Genomic DNA, 8714 nt, shown 5'->3' with positions numbered 1-8714 from the left:
GTGCAGTAGTGCCGCCTCTGCTGATCAAGATGGGGCTGGGCAGGGAAGTGCGCACACGATTTGTGTAGGTGTCATGGTGTGTGTGTGTGTGTGTGTCAGGAAGCTGCGGAGGGATACTTCACTTACAGCCATTGAAACTGTAAGAAACCTGTCATAAATACAACTGTAAGAAACGTAATGAAACTATTGTCACAATTTGTAGGGGGGGGGGGAATAAAAATGCAATGGTGCAGTTTTGTAGGGCACAAATTTTCTTCAGCATACAGTAAAAGCAGCGCACCATTTTCCCCCCCATGGGTTAGTATGATTCCAACTATACCTAATTTGGACAATGTTTTATTTTTGTTTTACTGTAAAAAAAAAAAAAAACGTAAAAACTTATTTATTTTTCACCTACGGAGCTCTGTCAGGGTTAATTTTTGCACGGTGATCTGTAGATTTTCAGGACCACTTTTGCGCTGATTGTTTTGATCACTTTCTGCTCTGTTCTTTCAGGGATGGGATTTTTACATTTACGATGTTGACCGGATCAGAAATGGAATAATTTAATAGTTTGGATAATTCTGCATGCAGCAATATTATTCGAATTTTTATTTAGTAGAGGTTTTTTTTTATTATTATTATTATTTTTTTTATATATGTTTAAAAAGATTTTTGTAACATTTGTTTGCACTTTTTAGCCCCTTTAGGAGACATTCATATCAATCACTCAATTGCTTACATATGCATTGCATTGATCTATGTTATCAGCGCTTTGCTAGTACAGATTGCCATGGGCAGACTATCAGAAGAACAGTCACGGCAGGCACATAGGTCTAGCAAAGCCCACAGACTGCCATGACAACTGATCAGCATCTAGTGATTACATGTGAAGGTGCCAATTGGGTTACTGAATCACCTATGGCGCATCTTGAAATTGTTTAAATGTCGCAATCGCTGTTGCAGATAGCAGCCGGCACCTGCTGGGTATGGAACAGGTCTAGGTCTTGAGCCCATGCCATACTCCACTCTCTTACTTGACCTGTGCCGTTAATGTACAGCATGGGTCAGTAAGGGGTTAAATGTATTGTAATAGAAACAGTGATACAGAAATCCAGTGTGAACCCAACCTTGACCACCATTATTGGCTGAGCATGCTCTTTCTGCAAGTCAGCAAGTCATTGGAGGCAGGAAGAAGCGTAGAGGACAGGGTAGCTTAACAGACCTGGTGTAAGCTCCTGTGGACCAGGGATAGGATGCCAGGGTTATGCGGGTCATTCACTTAAAATAGTGTAGTGAAAATTACCTTCATCCTGTTGTGCACCGCCTGCAAAAAAACCTAACAAACATTAACTCACCTTCCTCCGTTCCCCTGTTGCGCCGCTATAGCTGTTCTGTCCTCTGGTGCTGTCTTCTTCTTTCTTCCATGTGCACTGATCATCACACAGCGGTCAGCTTATCGCCAGCTGCAGCGATATCCCACCTTGGCCAGTGATAGGCTGAGCGCAGTGTGATGTAAGGCTCCTTACATAACACTGCGCTCAGCCTATCACTGGCCGAGCCAGGACATCACTGCCGCCGGCGATATGCTGACCAATGTGTGACGATCCGTGCACATGGAAGAAAGAAGAAGACCGGAGGACCAAACAGCTATAGCGGCGCAACAGGGGAATGGAGGAAGGTTAGTTAATGTTTGTTTTAGATTTATTTTATTTTTTTGTGGCCTAGGCACAACAGGATGAAGATAATTTTCACTATAAAACTCCTTTAAGGACAGCTTGGCCAGTGTGACAAAACACAGAGGGAGAGACTTACTGAGCCATATATCACCCAGGGGTATGTATTGAGGGTGTAATGAAGGGCAGATGTTGTTACCCTTAGGGCAGATGTTATTAACCCTTGGTATTCATGACGCCAGGGCGTGGTTATCTTCTACACCACCCGAGGTATGGCTGCTGGTTCCTGGGCCAGGTGCGGGGCAAATAATGGGACAATGGCAGCTTTACGGGACAACAGCAGCTTTACTGAGACAGAGAGATGGTAAAGTCTTTACAGCTCAGTTTAGGAGATGACCAGTGACTTTAGGAGACTTGCGGGCTCACTGGGACTTGTAGTGGGCTTGGACTTAATTATGCAATCCCACACTGACTTTAGCAGACTTGATAGACTTGACTATGACTGACTAGACTTCTCCCCTGTGGTTGCTTACCAGGTTTAGACTTTCACCTTAAGGGGTACACGATTGATGGAAGCGTGGCTGTGTGGTTAGGCCTAGGTCTCCCTTAGGACACCAGACACTCTCAGGTCTTGACTGTAGTGTAGCTCAGCAAGCTTTAAACTGAAACTAACTAGCTCCTCCCTTGGTTTATAAGGAAGCAATTTGGAGGGGTCCTATAGGTCACCCACAAGTCACCTGATCACTGACACCTTCCCTGGTTACATAGGACTTAGTAACCACATTTTAAAGGCACATTAACCTCAGAAAGGCAAATTAATAGGCACTGTTAACCATTTAGGGTATGCAGAATGAAGGTGGACTCAGGGGCACTGAAATAGAGTCCGCCACACAGGACAGAAAAGGGTACAGAAGGCATCTCCTGTACTGGGCCACCATATATACTTTAGAAATTGAATTAGGCTACCAGTCACAGGCTGCCAGTTTAAAAAACTCTACTTACCTCCCGCTGTTCCCCCCGATGCCACCTGTACCAGTGCCCTGGCCTCTGATGCAAACCTCTTTTTGAATCCAGGGGTCAATGGGTCACACTGCAGTTCAGATAATCACTGATGACAGAGAAGTCCTGCCTTGGCCAATGATTGGCTGAGCTGCAATGTGACGTAGTAGGCTGCATCACCAGGAAGAAGACTGTGAAATGGCTCAATTTGTTACACTGCTCAGCCAATCACATCGCTGCCCCTATCGATAAGCTGAGCTGCAGATTTCTGAGTTCAGACACTGATGCTGGATGAGAGGGCCTGGCTTGCAATCTTGTTTTTGGTTCATCCCTGCCAGAGGGCTGGGAGAATGCTTGGAGGAAACCCATTTGCAGTTTCCTGCTAATCAAGAACACCTGGGCCGAATGGGTGGAGTGGAGTGCTGGCCAAGGAAGAGTGGATATATGTCACGATTCGGCTGGCTGGAGGTGGATCCTCTGTGCCAGAGAGGGATTGGCGTGGACCGTGTCGGTGGACCGGTTCTAAGTTGCTACTGGTATTCACCAGAGCGCGCCGCAAAGCGGGATGGTCTTGCAGCGGCGGTAGCAACCAGGTCGTATCCACCGGCAATGGCTCAACCTCTTTGACTGCTGAGATAAGCGTGGCACAAGGGAGTAGACAAGAGCAAGGTCGGACGTAGCAGAAGGTCAGGGCAGGCAGCAAGGATCGTCATCAGGGGCAACGGCAGGAGGTCTGGAACACAGGCTAGGAACACACAAGGAAACGCTTTCACTGGCACAATGGCAACAAGATCCGGCGAGGGAGTGCAGGGGAAGTGAGGTATAAGTAGGGAGTGCACAGGTGAGAATACTGATTAGGCCTGCTGCGCCAATCAGTGGCGCAGCGGCCCTTTAAATCGCAGAGACCCGGCACGCGCGCCCTAAGGAGCGGGGCCGCGCGTGCCGGGACAACACAGACGGGGAACGGGTCAGGTACGGGAGCCGGGACGCGCATCGCGAGCGGGTGCGTCCCACATCGCGAATCGCATCCCGTCTGGGAGTAATATTGCAGCGCACCCGTTCAGCAGGTCTGACCGGGGCGCTGCGAATGAGAGAACGCTGCGAGCGCTTCGGGGAGGAGCGGGGGCTCGGAGCGCTCGGCGTAACAATATAGTAACAACCTGTTAGTTTTTGAAATTATGCTGAGAAGGAAGTAGATCAAAAAACAAATGGTCGATTTGCGACTATGTTTCTGTTTCTCTATTTTTGTTGCACGTTTGTAGTCTCTCCCCTATTCCATGGCCAGCACTCCACTCCACCCATTCGGCCCAGGCGTTTTTAACCCCTTAAGGACCGGAGGTTTTTCCGTTTTTGCATTTTCGTTTTTTGCTCCTTGCCTTTAAAAAATCATAACTCTTTCAAATTTACACCTAAAAATCCATATGATGGCTTATTTTTTGCGCCACCAATTCTACTTTGTAGTGACGTCAGTCATTTTGCCCAAAAATCTATGGTGAAGCGGGAAAAAAAATCGTGCGACAAAATTTTAAAAAAAACGCTGTTTTGTAACTTTTGGGGGCTTCCGTTTCTACGTAGTACATTTTTCGGTAAAAATGACACCTGATATGTATTCTGTAGGTCCATACGATTAAAATGATACCCTACTTATATAGGTTTGATTTTGTCGGACTTCTGGAAAAAATCATAACTACATGCAGGAAAATTAATACGTTTAAAATTGTCATCTTCTGACCCCTATAACTTTTTTATTTTTCCGTGTATGGGGCGGTATGAGGGCTCATTTTTTGCGCCGTGATCTGAAGTTTTTAACGGTACCATTTTTGCATTGATAGGACTTATTGATCGCTTTTTATTCATTTTTTCATGATATAAAAAGTGACCAAAAATGCACTATTTTGGACTTTGGAATTTTTTTGCGCGCACGCCATTGACCGTGCGGTTTAATTAACGATATATTTTTATAATTCGGACATTTCCGCACGCGGCGATACCATTTATGTTTATTTTTATTTTTATTTACACTGTGTTTTTTCTTTTATGGGAAAAGGGGGGTGATTCAAACTTTTAATAGGGAAGGGGTTAAATGATGTTTATTCACTTTTTTTTTGCACTTTTTTTTTGCAGTGTTATAGGTCCCATAGGGACCTATAACACTGCACACACTGATCTTTTACATTGATCACTGGTTTCTCATAAGAAACCAGTGATCGATGATTCTGCCGCATGACTGCTCATGCCTGGATCTCAGGCACTGAGCAGTCATTCGGCGATCGGACAGCGAGGAGGCAGGTAGGGGCCCTCCCGCTGTCCTGTCAGCTGTTCGGGATGCCGCAATTTCACCGCGGCTATCCCGAACAGCCCACTGAGCTAGCCGGCATGCTTTCGGTTTCACTTTAGACGCGGCGTTCAACTTTGAACGCCGCGTCTAAAGGGTTAATAGCGCGCGGCACAGCGATCAATGCCGCGCGCTATTAGCCACGGGTCCCGGCCGTTGTTAGAGGCCGGGCCCGACCCGCTATGACGCGGGGCCACGCCGTGGCCCCGCGTTATAGATCGGGAGTGGACACATGACGTTCCAGTACGTCATGTGTCCTTAAGGGGTTAATTAGCAGGAGACTGCATATGGGTTTCCTCCATAGGGGTTTCCTCCTAGCATTCTCTCCCCTCTTAAATGGCCAGCACTCCACTGCACCCATTCGACCCAGGTGTTTTTAATTAGCAGGAGACTGCATATGGGTTTCCTCCTAGCATTCTGAGCCATGGGTTTGGTTGGGCAGCAGTGGGGCTGTCTGGCCACTGGGTCATTCCTCCTATGGGCTTGGTGTCACGGAAGCAGTTGTTGCTGCCCGGCGCTATGCCAATGGTTGGTTAAGGACCCACTCTAACTAGGTGGCCTTGATGCTGGGAATGGGCTTGTACTTTTTGATCAATATGTATACAAACAACTTATTTGTTTTTGAAATTATGCTGAGAAGCAAGTAGCCCAAAATACAAATGGTGGATGTGCGGCTGTGTTTCTCTATTTTTGTTGTACATTCTCTCCATCAATACTTACAGTTGTCCCAGCCTATGAAACTTGACCAGTGCTTTTGTTGTGCTCGATAAATGATATTTATGCAAAGAACAGCCAATTTACAGCCAATTTCATTTGTGGAACTTTTGTTCTAGCAAATGTTTATAGGTCAACCGGTTGTTTCTTTAAGTTAATTTCAAACCACTAGATGAGCCAAGCCATGTTTCTTGTGGGCTTTAGGGTTCAATCCGGGCCTCCTTTCATAATTCACCCATGCCCATCAGCCAATGCCAATAGCAGGGGAGATGCAATTACGGGTTGCAATAATAAGGCCCTGATGTATGAGCAATACATCTCATCTGATGTTGTTTTGATTTTCTAAATCTCTTTATTTGAACAGCTGGGAAAGGTATTACTAAGATGTCAGAGAGGTGAGCCAAGTTATAGACATTAACTTCAGAGAGAAGGATAACGGGGCATATTAAAGTATTGGTTTTGGGCCCTATTTACCTGATAAATATATAGTGAGCACACTGGGCACTGCTAAGGGTTATGTATGCGTGAGCCAGCTCATGTGCGGACTACATTATGCAAAGCTTTAATAGCTCCTGCAGGATGTGGCTTTATGATGGATGAGGTTAGTTTTGAAAAATGTAAACAGCTGGGCTACTAGGAGCAAGCAAGCCATAAACTTTATAGAAGGAGCCAAGCCAGAGGTTCAGCTTTGGCTCATGAAGAAAATGTTTAAGGCAAGCGTTCACTAGAGCACAGAGATCTGGAAACCTTTATGTGCTAAGCATGTGTGAAAGCGTGTAAACAAGAGCAATGAATACATATTCTGCTGGACAGTCCAGCACATTTCCTTAAACAGTAACAATCCTATCCATCAACATTAAAGTATATACCATCTGTAGAATTAATACATTGGCTGAAGACTTTTATGGTTAAATGTTCTGACAGAGGTAGGGCAATAGGCAGAAAGTGATTATTTCTAGGCAATAATTGAAGGAGCTGTATGACATTCGAAAGACATGGCTGCCTTCTACTAAGACACTGCTGCTCTTGTCCATGGGACATCCCTGTTATTATAGCTCGGTGTCTCACCGCTCCGCTCCCTAAACAGATGGGGCAGAGCGGTGATGCATGCTGGCAATCGTGCGGACAGGGCTGTTCAGTTTTGGGCACCAGTTCATAAAAGGGACGCTCTGGAGTTTGAAAGGGTACAGAGACAAGCAACTAAACTAATAAGGAGCATGGAACATCTTAGCTATGAGGAAATATTAAAATAATTACATTTGTTTAGTCTTAAGAAGATACATTTAGGGGAATATGAGCAACTTGTATATAAGTATATAAGTATTCCTTACAAAAAATTCGTGAAAAACTGTTCCAGGTACAAGGTTGCAGGCACTCCTTCTATCTGGGGAGAAAAAAAGGTTTAGTTTTCAGGGGTGACACACCTTCTTTACCATTAGAACTGTGACTTTATGGAACAGTCTACCTCAGGAACTAGTCACAGCAGGAACAGCTGCGGGCTTCAAAACAGGGTTAGATACATTCCTAGAGCAAAATAACATTAATGCTTATGCAGAAATATAGAATCACATCACTTTATCCAACCCTTCCCTTCAATTCCTTGGTTGAACTCGATGGACATGTCTTCTTTCAACCCTTCTAACTATGTAATTACAGGGCAACTGATGGGACTAGGAAAGTATAGCTCCCCACCCAGGGAACTGCTTAAGGGGATGGCAGGAGAGGCCTACAAACTTCATATTCTTACCATTCCTGGGGGCAGGAATGTCCGCCGGGGAGGATGAGCATAAAGATTTTACCTTATATAGCGTAATGTCCTGAGTTATACACGGTAAAATTTGATGCTTGGTTCCCTTAAAAGAGGATGGACAAACCCACTCGGTAATGGTCCATTTTGATTGCATTAGGAGAAGACATGTGTCACGATGCCGGCTGGCAGGTAGTGGATCCTCTGTGTCAGAGAGGGATTGGCGAGGACCGCGCTAGTGGACCGGTTCTAAGTCACTACTGGTTTTCACCAGAGCCCGCCGCAAAGCGGGATGGTCTTGCTGCGGCGGTAGTGACCAGGTCGTATCCACTAGCAACGGCTCACCTCTCTGACTGCTGATGACAGGCGCGGTACAAGGGAGTAGGCAGAAGCAAGGTCGGACGTAGCAGAAGGTCGGGGGCAGGCGGCAAGGATCGTAGTCAGGGGCAACGGCAGGAGGTCAGGAACACGGACTAGGAACAGACAAGGGAACGCTTTCACTAGGCACAAGTGCAACAAGATCCGGCAAGGGAGTGCAGGGGAAGTGAGGTGATATAGGGAAGTGCACAGGTGGGAGCCAATTAAGCTAATTGGGAAGATTGGGCCAGGCACCATCATTGGTGCACTGGCCCTTTAAATCGCAGAGACCCGGCGCGCGCACGCCCTAGGGAGCGGGGCCGCGCGCGCCGGGACAGGACCGAGGGAGAGCGAGTCAGGTACGGGGGCCGGGGTGCGCATCGCGAGCGGGCGCTACCCGCATCGCGAATCGCATCCCGGCTGAAGGCGGGACCGCAGCGCACCCGGTCAGTGGATCTGACCGGGGCGCTGCAACAACGAAGATGAGGCGAGCGCTCCGGGGAGGAACGGGGACCCGGAGCGCTCGGCGTAACAGTACCCCCCCCCTTGGGTCTCCCCCTCTTCTTGGGGCCAAAGAACCTGAGGAAAAAAAACTCAATTTTTCCGTGATGAGGTCCGATGCAAATTAGGAGGGGTTCTGTGTGGAAACGTACGAGACAGTCCAATCTTTTATTGTAAAAACAATAGATGTAGAGGGGTCTGGCGAGACTGGTCACAGGAACGTAGAACCTGTTGATGAGAGAGGCCAAAAAAAATTTTCCTGCAGATCCGGAATCCAAGAAGAGCATAGTAGAGAAGGAGAAGGTAGAGGCAGATATCCGCACAGGCACAGTAAGGCGTGGAGAAGCAGAGTTGACATCAAGAACTGTGTCACCTTTGTGCGGAGTCAGCGTACGTCTTTCCAGGC

General features: G+C 46.9%; 1 long non-coding RNA gene across 1 annotated transcript in view; it reads left to right on the top strand.

Moving 5' to 3' along the window:
• The first annotated feature begins 3 nt into the window (after nucleotides 1-3).
• Nucleotides 4-8714, top strand: part of LOC130276577 (uncharacterized) — a 55748-nt gene continuing 47037 nt past the window's right edge. Inside the window, exon 1 of the long non-coding RNA XR_008845174.1 lies at nucleotides 4-139. This is a non-coding gene — a long non-coding RNA (uncharacterized LOC130276577). The remainder of the gene's footprint in view (nucleotides 140-8714) is intronic.

This window comes from Hyla sarda, chromosome 6 (genome assembly GCF_029499605.1).
Source record: "Hyla sarda isolate aHylSar1 chromosome 6, aHylSar1.hap1, whole genome shotgun sequence".
Lineage (NCBI taxonomy): Eukaryota > Metazoa > Chordata > Amphibia > Anura > Hylidae > Hyla > Hyla sarda.
Note: the sequence above shows the minus strand (reverse complement) of the source record. Positions and strands in the feature narration are given on the sequence as shown.